This window comes from Narcine bancroftii, chromosome 14 (assembly GCF_036971445.1).
Source record: "Narcine bancroftii isolate sNarBan1 chromosome 14, sNarBan1.hap1, whole genome shotgun sequence".
In the NCBI taxonomy this organism is placed as follows: domain Eukaryota; kingdom Metazoa; phylum Chordata; class Chondrichthyes; order Torpediniformes; family Narcinidae; genus Narcine; species Narcine bancroftii.
In genome coordinates, this window is record NC_091482.1 from 21,600,823 (window position 1) to 21,616,624 (window position 15,802).

The following is a 15,802-nucleotide window of genomic DNA, read 5'->3' on the forward strand; positions in this document are numbered from 1 at the left end:
GGCTTGAATTCCCCGCGCTTCCGCACTGGCCCATCCATTTCTGGTGAAGTACCCTCCGACTTCTGGTAGTGATGTCAACATGTTGCGGTGTCACTCTCCGGCCAGCGGGCTGCTACGCGGAGGTGGAGGGCTCTTTGGTCCACACGTGGCGCTAGGCGCAGGCTCCTTCTCTGAAGAGAAGGAGAGCCTGCTGCCATCTTGGACTGGCCGTGTGTGGCGGCGATTCAGCCCGCGACACAGGCACACCTCCACAGCCTGTTTCAATGCCACAGTTTGTCAGACTGACCACTGCTTCAGACATTTCAGGATACAGATCACAAACTTTGCAAATGCCAAAAAATAATTAATGAAAGGACGTTTGTGGTGTGAAACTAATTTCTAGAAAGGAGATTGTCTCCTGTGGGATATTCAAAGTGATAGGATTAAAAATCAATTTATGCTGTGTCATATCTTGCCTATTAGGCCTTGTCTGATCATCATTGTGACCTCAGTTCAAATTTCTCTTCAGGGTACACTTATGACTTCATTCCCCCATAACGCTCCTTTTGGGGCACTGCAGTAAACTCACATCTCATCATCCTGGAGAAATCCGTTTTCTGGCATCCCAAGAACAAAACTTTCTTCATTCCACAGTGTCCTATGAGGAAGTCCAAAGGTAGAAACCCATCCACTCGTCGTCGTCCCCCCCCCCCCAATCTGTTGCACTCCCTGCTCTTAAATGATTCCCCATTTCTTCTCTATTCCTCCTCTTTCTGCTCTGCCCATGTGACTTTCCATCCTAATCCCCCATCCAGACTTCATGTACCTGCTCGATAACATTCCCCAACTCCTTTCCTGAAAGTAAGGTCCATTTGACTGACAGCAGTCCATCTCCCACCATCTCTGCCTTTGCTAGACGTCCCGAGCCCATCTTCAGTAGACAAGGATTGGGCGGCATGGATTAATGCATAAAATACTAACACTGTTAACATCTTTCCAGCACATTTTTCAGTTAATAGATCGACTACTTTATTCGTTCAGAGGGCATGACAATCCCTGGCAAAGCTAACATTTAACACGTCCAATCACGCTCTTCTCACATTTCCTCGCTAAATGACAATCATAAATACTTCACTGAGGCATCCTGAAGTGGCAATTGGGTCCAATATATTTGAATATTTTGAACCTGCCGTAATCTATGGTATTTTTCAACTCACTGCAATTAATTGATCAGTGTAGGTTGTAAATCATGTCCTTCCAATATCCATTAATTAATCCCTGGACTTATCTACTTATCTCCCCAATGTCCTGTCTCCTGGTCTCCAAAATGGCAAGGGTTCTCAATGCATCTTACCTGTTTTGTGAACTTGTCATTTCCATTCCCCATTTTAATAGCATTCCTCCACCTTCCCTTCCAAACTGCGCGGGAGAAATTGGGTAGATGGACACTCTATTTATGAACTTTTCAACAGATATAAATCCTGTCACAGAATGTGGCATTGCCCTCTCGTTTAGGAAAAATATTGAAAAGGAATGTTTCATGATGATAGTCGATTGATCTTCCATAACATGTCTCTGGGATCTTATGATCTGACCTTCCCACTTCCCAGATTGAAACTGAATGGGAAAGGAAGTAAATTTAGGGCCTTAATTCATTGCCTTCCAAAAAATTGTTCAAATTGAAACAGTTTAAATCATGTACCAGTTGTGGGGTTTGCATGATCAGAGGAGGGAGGGCATTCTCTGATTGTACGTGACCCCACGTCTTTCATTCTTTATTCCTTTGAATGGCTGTTAATCAGTGCAAAGAAGATGTTTACTGCTTTCATTGATTAATGTCAATCATTATAGAGCACTTGGAATTGTTTTGCGGGCTATTTTATTGCATGAGTCTTGTTTAGGAGACTACATTCTGCAGTCCTGACACATTTACTGTCCATATCTTCTATATCTTTGCCAATGCTCAAGCACTCTTGACACTACTTCATATTCATTATACACAAATGTCCAGCGTGAATAACTTCCATTATTTTTCTGCGCAATTTCTTTCACATTGCGATCCTGTGTCTCCATTTTATACAAGTCTGGCTGGTATACAGTCAGCGATGAAACATTTTCATGTCTTTCCGCAGAATTGTATCTGAATCTGTCAATCTATTTAATGTGCTTTCATACATCTGCTTCAGTCCAAGATTTTTTTTCTGCTGCTGTGATGGGAAATTATTTTCTCCCACTGACAGAATATGAATTTTGTTTTCAACACTTCTTGTGACTTCTTCATAGAGTAGCTTAGACAAAGCATTGATTGGAACAGCTTGATGCCATTGCTGTGTGGAGCCAAAAGGATGTTCCATGTCTGTATCCTTGATGGTGAACTTCAAGGGGAGTGGAGTTGGTGCCAAAGTGGCCTGCAGTAGTTTGTGATCAGATACTAGTGTGAATTGTCTTCCCAACAAGTCCATTTCTAATTATATTTGTATTTCAAATATAGTTGCAATGTCTTTTGCTCTGTTTGAGGCTCCAATAGCTCAGTGGTCTTGTAAACCAGGGGTCATAAGTTCGTTCCTTGCTGTGGCCTCATTTCTCTGAGGGGCGCTGGACAAAGTGGCAACTCTCTGTCTTCCTTATGGTAGACATTGTTAAAGAATTTCATGTATGTTACATTCTAAATGTAGTATTAAGTGATAATAATGGAACCTTTATCTTTTTTTATCCTTTTATTATTTCCACATAGCAAGCTAAGTTGATTGTCCATCCAATTGCCTAAGTACACACATACAGACAAACAATACATCTACAGGACAAGTATTCATCTGTACAATAATATTGTTTCATGAATATAAGAGTGTCGGACGGTTAGTGAGAGCAGCTCCTTTGGTGTTCAGCATTCTCATCGCCTGTGGTGTTCCTCAGCCTGGTGATACTGGCTCTGATAGCCTGTATCTCTTCCCCGACAGGAGCAGCTGAAAGGTGCTGTGTGCAGGGTGGAAAGGGTCCTCAAAGATTGTGTGTACCCTCAACAGACAACGGTCCTTGCAAATCACATCGATGGGAGGGGAGAGAGATTCAAATGGTCTTCTCTGCCACTCTTAAAGTCCTGCGGATTGACCTCCAATCTATTTATCTGCAACGTTGTGATGCATTCGGCTAGGAGACTCTCCATAGAGCACCTATGGAAGGTTGACTTAATGTGTCCACTTCTGTCTTCTCAGGAAGTGCAGCCGCTGTTGCGGTTCCTGACAAGTGAGGAGATGTTGTGTGTCGATGATAGGTCACTAGTTAAGTGAACTCCAAGGAACTTGATGCTCTCCATTCTCTCCACCTCAGAGTTGATGATGTGTTCCTGGTCCTCCTGAAGTCCAAGATCATCTCTTTCATCATGTCCTCATTAAGACTCAGGTTCTAAACCTTGCACCATTTGATGAGATTTTCCAATGTCTTCTCTGCAGTATGAATCACTGCTGTTGCTCACGAGGCCAATGACTGTCAATATATTCTATTCACTTTACTCCTACAACTGTGCGGCTCAGTACTTCAATAACACCAACTACAAATTTGCCGGTGATACCATGGTCGTGGGTTGTATAAAGGATATACAGCATACAGGAGGGAGATTGAAAACTTGGCTGAATGGTGCACCAACAACAACCTTGCACACAATGTCACCAAAATGAAGGAGCTGATTATTGAGTTCAGGAAGGGAAAGGCATTAAATGCAGTGCTCAATGCAGGATCAGAGGTGGAGAGGGTGAGCAAATTTAAGTTGCTTGGAGTCACGATCTTGGAGTATCTTTCCTGGATCCAACACCCTAATGACATTGTGAAGAAGGGATGACCTCCTCAGGAGTTTGCCAATGTTTGGTATGACACCAGAAATCCTGGCAAATTTCTACAGAGGTGTGGTGGGAAATGTGCTGACCGGTTGCATCACGGACTGTTATGGAGACACCAATACCCCTGAGTGGAAAGCCCTGCAGAAGGTAATGGGCACGGCTCAGGGCATCACAGGCAAACCCCTCCCCATTATTGAGAACATCTGCAGGGAACACTGCTATCAGAGAGGTGCAGCAATCATCAAGGATCCACACCACCCAGCACATGCCCTGTTCTTGCTGCTGCCAATATCAGGAAAGAGGTATAGGAAGATGCCACAAGATTCATACCACCAGGGTCAGGAACAGCTGCTCCCCCTCCACCATCAGACCCCTCAACAACAAACTCAATCAGGGACTCATTTTACAGTTCTTCATTTGTTTACATGTTTTACACTGTGTAAGTTTATTTTTTTGCACTAACAATAAGTGGTAATTCTGCCTCGCCAACAGAAAAAAAGTATCTCAGGGTTTTATGTGATGTCATGTCTTTGACAATAAATCTGAAATATGTTGTGTCATCTGCAAACTTGACACTGTTGGAGCTGGATCTGATGATGCAGTCATGAGTCACTAGCATGAACAGTAGGGGGCTGAGCACACAACCCTGAGGTGTGCCTGTGCTCAGCGAGGTGGTGCTTGACATCCTGCTACCAACCCAGACAGACTGTGGTCTTTCCATTAGCTACAGAGAGGGGTGTTGAGGCCCAGCAAGGTCAGATTCTCCATCAGCCTCTGGGGAAAGATCGTGTTAAATGGGGAGCTGAAGTCAATGAAAGGCCGCCTGAAGTGTGAGGCGTCATTCTCCAGGTGGGTCAGCAGGGAGTGAAGGGACAAGTGAAGACAAGTATCATATCTGTGGAACCGTTTCTTCTATAGGTTAATTGATGTGGGTCCAGAATCTCTGGGAGGTGAGCTTTGATGCTTTCCATCATCTGGCCACTGTGCATGACATGTATGCAACAGGCTTCACATGGTGCCACCATCTTGGGCACTGACTTCCAAAGGTTCTCTGATGTAAAGAAAAACTCTATCAGCTACATTCTGCAGGCAGATTAAACCTGTAGGGGACCATCAGGAGTGAGGTCGGGCACTACAAGCCCTTGGACAAGCACCGATAGCCACGGCTCAGTGGCTTCCACCTTTTCAACTTTATTTACAGAGCAACATTGACATAAATTTACTTCATTTATGTCATAACCACTGAGGTTTCCAATGTACATACTTTATGGCTCACCTATCATAATGCTCTGTATGTCACCTGAATAGTTATTAAATGACTTTTTTTTAGCTGGACTCTACATATCATGTTTTACTTATTTCCCTTCCCAAATTTTCACTTCAGACTTGCTGAGATTAAGGGCAAGCTTCACTGCCAATCATTACCAATCCTAGTCACTCATCGTCTTTTAAAGGCTATCCTCATGGTCATTGCAGTATACATATTCAGAGGGGTAACTACCCACCAACATTGTCCATTGTTGGTGTGCCTGTGGCAGAAGGAGATTAGCACGGAGCACATGGTTTATTCAAAGCCTTTTCACAAATCGTCCTCAGACTTTAGGCGGAGAAAACCAGAGATGTATGATCCAGTGATCACCAGGGGATGAGAGGTGGGGAAGGGTGAGCAAATTCCTGGGAGTCACTATCTCGGGGGATCTTTTCTGGACCCAGACTTGCTCTGGAGTGGATCTACCCCCTGCACAGAGGATTGGGTTTCTCTCCCTCTCTCTTTCTCCAATGCATTCTCACGTGGAACGATGAGCTCACCCTGACTCAGGTGAACCACAGAACTAATCATCTTGTGCCCAAATCATGGAAAGTATCTTCATTAATTAACATCAGCTTGTTTATATATTTTTTTAAACTGTCAAAGTTCCATGCAAACCATTTAAATTATTACATAGCTTTTTTCAGGGGTTGGACTTGTTTCATACCTATCAATGGATGTCCCCAGAGTATAGTAACATTATGGGAAAGACGAATAAATGATGAAAATCTGTCGACACCATGGTTGAAGTGAAAACACAAAATGCTGGAGAAACTCAGCAGGTCAAACAGTGTCCTTTATGTAACAAAGGTAAAAATACATAACCAACATTTCAGGGGTGAGAAAATGCCGGCAGGTGTCCAAGCTAAAAGGTGGGGGTGGGGAGATGATAGCTGGAGAGAGGAGGGAGGCAACAGCAGCAATGAGGGGAAGGAGGGATGTCTGGGTGGAGGGGGAAGGGAGGGGAGAACTGGAAAGAGGAAAGAAATGTTGAGCAAGTTTAGCGTAAAGCAGAGAAGTCAATGTTCAGGCCAACTGGCTGGAGAGGGCCCAGATGGAAAATAAAGTATTGTTCCTCCAATCTGCAGGTGGTCAGGGTGGGACAGTACATAAGGCCATGGACAGACGTGGGAGTGTGACTCAGAATTGAAATGGTTGGCCGCTGTTGTTGCAGAGACGCTGAGCGAAGCGATCTGCCAATCTGCGACCGGTTTCTCCGATGGAGAGAAGGTCACAAAGGGAGTTCTGGGATGCAGTAAATAAATCCTGTGGATGTACAGGGGAAGGGCTGCATTCCTTGAAAGGCCTGTTTGGGGGTCAGGACCGAAGTGAGGGAGGAGGTGTGGGCGCAAATGTTGTACCTCCTGCAGGCTCAGTGGAAGGTGCCTGGGAGGGAGGGAATCATAGAGGGAGTGGCAAATAAATCACCACTTCTCCTTAAATGTCTTTTGACAGTTCAGGTTTTCACCCAGTATCTTTATAGCCCATTTAAAAAAATGCTATTTTTCAAAAGAAGGTTAACTTGCCAATAAACTGCTAGATACATAAACCAGGCTTGATGCAATGTGTCCTGGATTATGATGTACTCTTTATTTATGGGACTGGTACCAGATGTCTTATCATTATTGATCACTATGTTATTATTTGAATTGCTTTAAAAGGGAGAGAATAATTTGATCCCAGACCTTCATGTTCAAACTAAAATTTGTTTGATTATTTCTAGAATAAAAGCTAAAAATACTCAACAGGTCAGGCAGAGTTAATGGAAAATGAGAGTTAAACTTTCAGAATGGGGATTCGCTTTAATTTTTATTTCTCTTCCTCCCTCCACGTTGCATTTACTGTTTTTGTTTCAGATTTCTGGCATCCCTTTTGCAATAATTATCTCAATTATTTGCTAAAACGTCAGAAATGCTTAATGTCACTGAATCAGTCCGCAAGAGTGTATTTCCAATAATATTTTGTGAATAGGGCTTCTGTGACCAGGCTTTCAATGTTCTTCGAGATGTAAGCACCTAATAGCCTGAATACATTTGGGATTGTCTAAGCAGGCCCAGGACGGGTCAGTACTTGGAGGGGAGACCACCAAGGAACATCAGGTGCTGTAGGTTTCTGCGCGGGGCGCTGGACAAAGTGGCGACTCTCTGTTTGCCTTACAGTAGACAAAAGTTAAAGAATTTCCTGTATGTTACATTCCAAAATGTAGCATTACATGACAATAATGGAACATTTATCTTAAGGATGTACATAGATGGTCAGGCACCCCATCCATAAATGGATTTCAAGTCTCCCTAAAATTTAAAAACTAAAGCTTCGCTGATATTTAGACCGTAGAACCCTTCAGAAAAGTCCATTTATTTTAGAATACCACAGTAGGTTTTGTATTAACTTTTTTCTCCATAATTCAAGTTATATTAAATATAAGCACTATTAAACCGTTAGATGAATCAGTCTGGATCGAGTGGTACAGAAACAAATCATGTCCTGAGCCACAACATTGAAATTATGATATTGGAGCAGAAGTAGGCCATTTGGCCAATCGAGTCTACTCTACCGTTCCATCATGAGCTGATCCACTCTCCCACTCAGCCCCTGCCTTCTCCCCATAAGCTCTGATACCCCGACGATTCAGATAGCTATCAATCTCTGCCTTAAATACGCCCAACGACCTGACCGTCACAGCTACCCATGGCAGGAAATTCTATAGGTTCACCTCTCTCTAGCTAAAGAAATTCCTCCACATCTCTATTTAAATGGGCACCCTTCAATCTGAAGTTTGTCTTTATCACCCCTACCATGGGAAACAACTTTGCCACATCTACTCGATCCAGGCCTTTCAACATTCAAGATGAGCCCCCACCCCCCTACCCATAATTCTTCTGAACTCTAAGGAGTACAGTCCAAGGGCTGTCAAATGTTCCTCGTATGTAAATCTCCTCATTCCAGGAATCATTCTTGTTAAATCTTCTCTGAACCCTCTGCAATGTCAGCACATCCTTTCTTAAATAAGGAGTCCAAAACTGTACCCCGTGCTCCAAGTGATGCCTTGCCAGTCCATTATAAATCCTCAACATCACATCCCTGCTCTTGTATCCTATTCCCCTAGATTAGAATGCAAACATTGCATTCGCTGCCTTCAGGTAAAAAAGACAAGTTGCACCTTTTCATATATTTTTATTGCTAAAAGCGGCAATTGCAAATATGAACAGGCATTTCTTCTGATGCATTGCAATATTAGTTGTTCCTAGTCACTTGTTTTAAGGTTGGGGCTTTTTTTTTAACTCCCAGAAGGCAAATGGTGGCATAAAAAATTAATCTTTTATAGGGAATGAGGCTGGTAAGATATTGGTGGTGAAGTGTTGGTGATATCATAAGAAACGTTTGTTAATCACAGCAAATGACATCCAGTGCCAAGTAACTAAATGAGCCTGAATATCAGGCAAAAAATAATGAGCAAGTGATTTACCAAAATCAGAATCAGAATTTATCGTCATGAACATGTCACGAAATTCGTTGCTTTGCGGCCGCATCACACAGTGCAAATATTGTTATAAAATTACATTTAAAAATAAATAAATTAGTGCAAAAAGAAGAGAAAGTGTCTGTGGTTCATTGTCCATTCAGAAATTTCATGGCAGAGGGGAAGAAGCCGTCCTCGTGCCTCTGAGTGTTCGTTGTCAGGTTCTTGTATCTTTCGCAATGGTAACATTTTGAAGAGGGCCTGGCCTGGGTGGTGAGGGTCTTTGATGATTGCTGCGGCTCTCTCATGGCAGTGTTCCCTGTAGATGTTCTCGATGCCATTTGGAGGGCTTTACATTCCAACTAAAAGGTAAAGAGAGTGAATTTTTTTTTAAACTAGATTTTGTCAAAGAGTGGACGCTGAAATTGTAATGAAAGGAAATTGCGATGCCAATCCTGCTGAGTGACACCTTATTCCTTCCTATTACAAAATAAACAAATTTATTTAGTCCCACACAATATTGCTCTAAAACCAGTTATTGATCTACACAGCTCGCTTGACTAGGCAAATCAATACATGGCAGTAGAAGGAAGGTGATGGATTGGGCCAGAATTCAGTGCTAGCTAATTCTTTGTGCTGAGCTGGTTGAGTAGTGGCAGAATGTAAACTGCTGTGATTCAGGGACAGAATAGTTGTGCCACTTTGAAGCCACAAGTTTCAAAGAATTTTGACTAAACTTGCAATAGTGAACAGAGGAATGGGAGGGAATGATGGTGAGACAACATTCTAATGGGCTGAATTTTTTTAACACATAAAAGTATCTTCATAATTTCCATTTACATTCTATTTATTGAGCAGATGTATGGCACGGTTAGTGCAACACTGTTACAGCACCTGCAATAGGTTTCAAATCCAGCACCGTCGGTAAGGGGTTTGTGTGCTCTCCCTGTGTCTGCGTGGCTTTCCTCTGGATACTCCAGTTTCCTTCTACCCTTCAAAACGTACCAGGTTTGTGGGTCAATTGGGTGGCACAGGCTCATGTGCAGGAAGGGCCTGTTACTGTGCTGTATGCTGTAAGACTTGACTGCTCTGGCCCAGTCGTTGCGCTCTGCGTGAGCTGTTAACACCTTCGTTCATCTAAACTCATCAGCATTTTCAGTCAGGAAACTTGTTCTGAAGGAACTAACAAATTCCATCAACTAGATGGCAAATGCTGAGGGTTAATGAAGGACAAGATTTATCATAAACAAAGTAGATCAGATCACTGAAGGGGAAATTAATTTGGGATTATGCAATAGCCTGAGTGAAATAGGAAGAGTGATTACTGTAATTTGATGGAGAAAAGTCTGAAATCAACAATGGCTTGTTTCATATTGTGTTAAGATATTTGCTACTAGAGACGCCTCTCAGATCATTCACCCCTGACATTAACAATAGAAAAGCTTTTCACCTTCTTTCTTCTTTGGCTTGGCTTCGCGGATGAAGATTTATGGAGGGGTAATGTCCACGTCAGCTGCAGGCTCGTTGGTGACTGACAAGTCCGATGCGGGACAGGCGGTTGCAAGGGAAAATTGGTGGGTTGGGGTTGGGGTTGGGTGTTGGGTTTTTCCTCCTTTGTCTTTTGTCAGTGAGGTGGGCTCTGCAGTCTTCTTCAAAGGAGGTTGCTGCCCGCCAAACTGTGAGGCGCCAAGATGCACGGTTGGAGGCGAGCTCAGCCCACTGGCGGTGGTCAATGGGGCAGGCACCAAGAGATTTCTTTAAGCAGTCCTTGTACCTCTTCTTTGGTGCACCTCTGTCTCGGTGGCCAGTGGAGAGCTCGCCATATAATGCTAGATAAGTAGGATATGGCATGCAGATGGCATCTTAATATGTTGCTGCTAAAGAAGCCAGAGTTATGTAGCTTTGTAACAATGCAGATAGACATGTTCTGTGAGGCCAACTATTCCTCTACTCCAGATACATAATTGGATACAACCAAAATGGTAAAACAAAGAAAATATGAGGGAGGTGGACGAATTAGAACAGGAACTTACTCATCTAGAGAAAGATTTCTGAAAATCAAAGGACCATTACTGAGCTCTAACAAATTAAAAAAAACTGAAATACAATATGCTCCAAACATATAGTACGGAAAAGGACATAACCAGTAATCGGGACCGAGGATCAAATCCTGCGCTGTCTATAGGGCATTTGTATGTTCTCCACATGACTGCATGGGTGTTCCCAAGGGGCTCTGGTTTCCTCCCACCATTCGAAAAGTACCGGTGGTGTAGGTTAATTGGGTGTAAATTGTGTGGACCGGCTCATGGGCTGAAATGGCCTGTACTGTACGCATAAATTTAAATTTAAAATTGACCACGATAGTACAGAAAAAGGACAAAAAGTCCAAGCAGTTTCCCTTCTTTAACCTTCAGCTGGTGGGATGACTGAGCTGTGAATTGATACCATTGATATTGCACACCAAATAGGAAGGTAATGTACATTCTTGCTTATCTACCAGCAAGACAGACATAAGCAGACCTGACTCATGCATACTTTAATAGTGATCGAGTTCCCCTTTAAAAAGTCGACAGATGAGAACAAAAGGAGGAAAGGTTCCCAGTGATACATTATGGTTTTAAGTGAAGCATCAGTCAGAGAAAGTGCACTAAATATCAAGAATTTAGATAAGGTTCTCCAAGGAGGATTTAGCTTCAAGAAAAGATAAATCATTTTGGTTTAATCCCAAGTGGAGCAGACAATCTAGGAATATGTGCATGCAAAAACGAATGGGTTTATCTTAAACTCTGCTCATTGGAAGATTGTTGCCACATATATTTTGCTCAATGAAACATTATTTTCCTAACTGAAGCGTGTATACATTCTGTGTTTTACTATTGTTTAGGAAAATTAAGAACACCTTTTTTGATTGTTGGAAAGGTTAATGATGTATGCAGAAGAAAAACCTCATGATAAATATAGGCAATTATCAACAACAGTGTTGAATTAAATGTCTAATGAACAAAGGAATTTTATTGTTTACCACGTTAGCTTGAAGCAACTTGAAGTCAGAGCATTGAGAGATAATTCAGTGCGATGCAATTAGCCTTCAAGGAAAATGTAATCTGTTCTCTTTTTACTACTTGAGATCTACAGGTTTATAAACCGAGTACTTTTGAAATGAAATTCTTTGTCCTTCTCCATTATAAACAACGTTGACTCAATATAGTTTCTAAACAATAAGAAAAGCATTCTGAACAGTAAAACAGCTTTACTGCTTCTTAACGTTTAATCTCAAGAGAATAAAGTTAAAAGAAACCCTTGGTAAATCAGGATGCTGCAAATGGTGTGACAAAAGGATGCCTTCAGTACCTGTTGCTGGAGATCTGACTCCTTGAATTTCAAAATTAATTATTGAACTGAGATACCTTCAAATGATTAAGTACATGACAACATTGCAATCTAGATGGCGTTAAGGAAAGCCAAAGCTAAATTACAATTGGAAACCGGATCTGAAATTGTATCTGTACTTTGGCCTTGCCACGGTATCATGGATTTCTGATTTTATTCATCAATAAAAATAGGAAATTCTGGAAACGCCCAATAGGTCAACTGGCATCCATGGAAAGAGGAATGGAGTTCATCCTTCCCTTCAAGGAAAGTGAGAAAACAAGTTAGTGTTAAGTTGCGGAGTGGATGGAGAAGGAATGGATATGACACAGGGAATATCTCAAATTGGGTAAAACCAGGGTTGATGTACTACAGACTGGTTGATTGTTTCATGACAGCCAAGAGAGAACAGGAGTGTAGGCAGGGCTAGATTAAGGCCAACTGATGCCCGAAGCACAGTCCAACAATGGGTTTCCCCCTCAACCCTTCCATTGTCTAATTGACATTAAAACTCAGCTTGTGGGGCCCTAATTCAGCTGCCGGCTGAATCCGGCACTGGAACAACAAAAAAATTGTGATCCCCCTTCCCTTGGTGCCCTAAGCACGTGCTTATTTTGTTTAATGGTTAATCCAGGCCTTAGAAGAAAAGAGCAGTGAAATGTAGCCAGGCGATCGGAAAGGTCCAACACTTTAGACAATGCCAATGGAAAGCAAAAATCAGAGTTAATATTATAGGAAGTTTGCCTAGATTCATTACAAGCAGAAAAAAACAAGTTACCTCAAATTGTTGAAGTTGGTATTGAGTCCAAAAGCCTCCAACATACCCAGAAAGAAGATAATATACTGTTCCTTTTGCTGACATCGGACATCATTAGAACAGCATAACAAGGAGCAAACTGGATGGATATTCAGGGGGGTCAACGTGAGCAAAACATTTCGTAAGCACTGAATGAAGGAAGAAGTGCAAGTGAATGGCTGCTTCATTTGAAAGGACTGCTTGGGTTCCTGGATGATGAGAAAGAAAGAGCTAAAGGGACATGTGTTTTGTATTTCCTGTAGTTGCACAGGAAAGTGTCTTAAAATGGGCCTACTCGTTGGAAATGGGGGAGGGGAGATCGAAAAGGAAAGTAACTTCAGAATGATGAAATTGGAGAGGACAAGAAGAGGCGACTGATGGTATTACCTGATGAAGATAATTGAAATTGTGAAGGATCTGCTTAATGTGGAAGCTGAAAGGGTGGAAAGTAAAGAGTAGAGGAACTCAGTCCTTGTAATATATGATCACATTGGAGAAACACAGCAATTCTTGTAGTGTCCAGGGGAAATAAAAGGTAACCAACATTTTTCCCCTATGGCCTTCAGCAGATTCAAGCAAAAACAGGCAGGAGCTTTAATAAAAAGATGGGGAGGACCTTCAGGCACCTGCCTGTTTTTGCTGAAGGGCCCAAACCCAAAACAATGGTAACTCTTAATTTCCTATGGATGCTGCATGAACTGTTAAGTTTAGGTATTGCATTAGACCCTAGCGTCTGCAGGCTTTCTTGTTTAACGTTGTCCTTGCTCTGTCCAGCAGGAAAGGGGATGTGAACAGAAGGACAGGATGCGTGTGAGATGCAGCCAAGAATCAGTCAGCTATATTTGAGAGAAAGCCAGGTGTTTTTTTTTTAAAAAAGGGCAATTCCGTGGAAATTCTCTTGATCAAACCAGATACGGTCGTGATGGAGAAGCAGGGAGCATGGAATGGGGTCCCCACAGGAGAGGGGAATGAGAACACAAGAAAATAGGAGCAGGAGTAAGTAAGCCATCAGGTCCTCAGGTCTACTACGCCATGATCAAGGGAGTTCGACGCTGGCTTCAATTCTCCACATCCATCTCTTTCTCAATCTATCAAATATTTATCCACTTCCACTTAAAATACTTCAAATGAGCCAGCTTTAACTATCTGCTGGAGCAGAGAATTAAAAGGATTCACAAGGCTCAGCGAGAAGAAATTTTGACTTTCGACAAGCCCCAAAACTTGCAATTATGCCCCTTCCACTCGTGCAAACATCCTGACATCTACTGTGTCAAACTCCCATAGAAGCTTCCATGTTTGGAGAAGTTCAGCCCTCAATCTCCTAAGACTCGAAGGAACACAGATCCAAACTACTTGGACTCTCCTAAAAGGACAACCCTCTCAACTCAGGAATTAGCTTAGCTATGGGCTGCCTCCAAACTTTATTGAAGGGGACCAACCCAGTGCACGGTATTCCATGTGAATACCCTTACAAAGCCTCTCCAGTTTTAAGCTCCAACCTCAAGCTGTTTACCTTCTGACCTGCCTGTTAGACTTGCCTACTTGCTTTTTTGTGATTCATTCATTGGAACACTTCGATCCTTCTGTACTTCACTCACTTGCAGTCCCTCTCTTTTCAGATAATAACCTGGTTTTGATTCTGACATTTTCTTCCCAAAGCGCATGACGCTCCGTTTTCCCACAGGTGGCATGCTTAGCAGAGCAGTTAGGGCAACGCTGTTATAGCACCAGCAATCTGGGTTCAAATCTGGCACCGTCTTATACTCCCCGTGATCTGTGTGGGTCTTCCCGGGGGAGGGGGGGGGAACGGGACTCCAGTTTCCTCCCACCCTCCAAAATCATATGGGGTTGGTAGGTTAATCAGACGGCACGGGTTTCAATGACTGAAATTGGCTTCTGCCATGTGGTCAATAAATAAATAGATTAAGCTCCATTTGCCAATCTTTTGTTCATTCACTGAACGTATCTATATCCCTTTGCAGAATCATGGTATTCTATCATGACGTGAGCTTCCTCCTTTTATCACATTATCAGCAAATGTAGAAACCTTACACACTGTTCCTTCCTCCAGGTCATTAATGTTAGCAGTGAGCAACTGCAGCCAAGAACTGATCCCTGTAGTGTTTGTCTGAAAAAGAACAATTATTCCACTGTCTGTTTTCTGTGAGACAGTGAGTCTTCAATCCATTCCAACACACTTTCTCTGATAGCTTAGGTCTTTAATTCATGCACCAGCCTCCTATGTGGCACCTTGTCAAACATCTGTTGGAAGTCTAAATACATTTGCACGCCTAGATTATCCTCCATCAACTCTCTCTAATACATCCTCAAAAAAAAGGAGTAAATTTGTCAAACATGATTTTCTTTTCATATATCCATGTTGACTGGATTTAATTACATTCATTTTTCTTAAATGATTAGTTATTTCCTCTTTGATTATTGAGATGAGTATCTTGCTTGAACTAAGTAGCCTGAAGCTCCCTGCCTCCTCTTGACAGCACTTCATCTTCCATCTGGGCACACTCCAACCGGATGCCATTAACATCGACTGCTCCAGCTTCCGTTAAAACCTCCCTCCCCACCACCCAATCTCCTATCCTCAAATTCTCTCTTCCCTTTTTCTTCTGTCTTCGTTCACAGAGCCAAAACCTTTCCTCTTATCAGATTCTGAGATTTCAGATTTATTGTCAGAATACATACGTGACATCAAAAACAACCCTGAGATTCTTTTTTCCCGTGGGCACGGCAGAATGACCACTTAATGGTAGTGCAAAAAATAACACACGCTTGTAAACAAATAAAGAAATGTAAGCAAATTGTGCAATACAGTGACAATTTTTAAATTAGATGCAAGTGCAAAAGTCAGTGTCCTCAAATGAATCCCAGACTGAGTTTATTGTTGAGGAGTCTGGTGGCGGAGGGGTAGCAGCTGGTCCTGAACCTGATGGTGCAAGTCTTGCGGCACTTGTACCTCTTCCCTGATCATATCTAATTAACACCTTTTGTCTGGACTCCTCCCCCTCCCATTCTTCCCAGTCTTATTCAGACACCCGACT

The 15,802-nt window shown here is 42.4% G+C and overlaps 1 long non-coding RNA gene across 1 annotated transcript in view; it reads right to left on the bottom strand.

The window, feature by feature from the left end:
• Positions 1-8,336: 8,336 nt before the first annotated feature.
• Positions 8,337-15,802, bottom strand: part of LOC138749217 (uncharacterized) — a 79,057-nt gene continuing 71,591 nt past the window's right edge. The window contains exon 3 of the long non-coding RNA XR_011348484.1: positions 8,337-8,943. This is a non-coding gene — a long non-coding RNA (uncharacterized lncRNA). The remainder of the gene's footprint in view (positions 8,944-15,802) is intronic.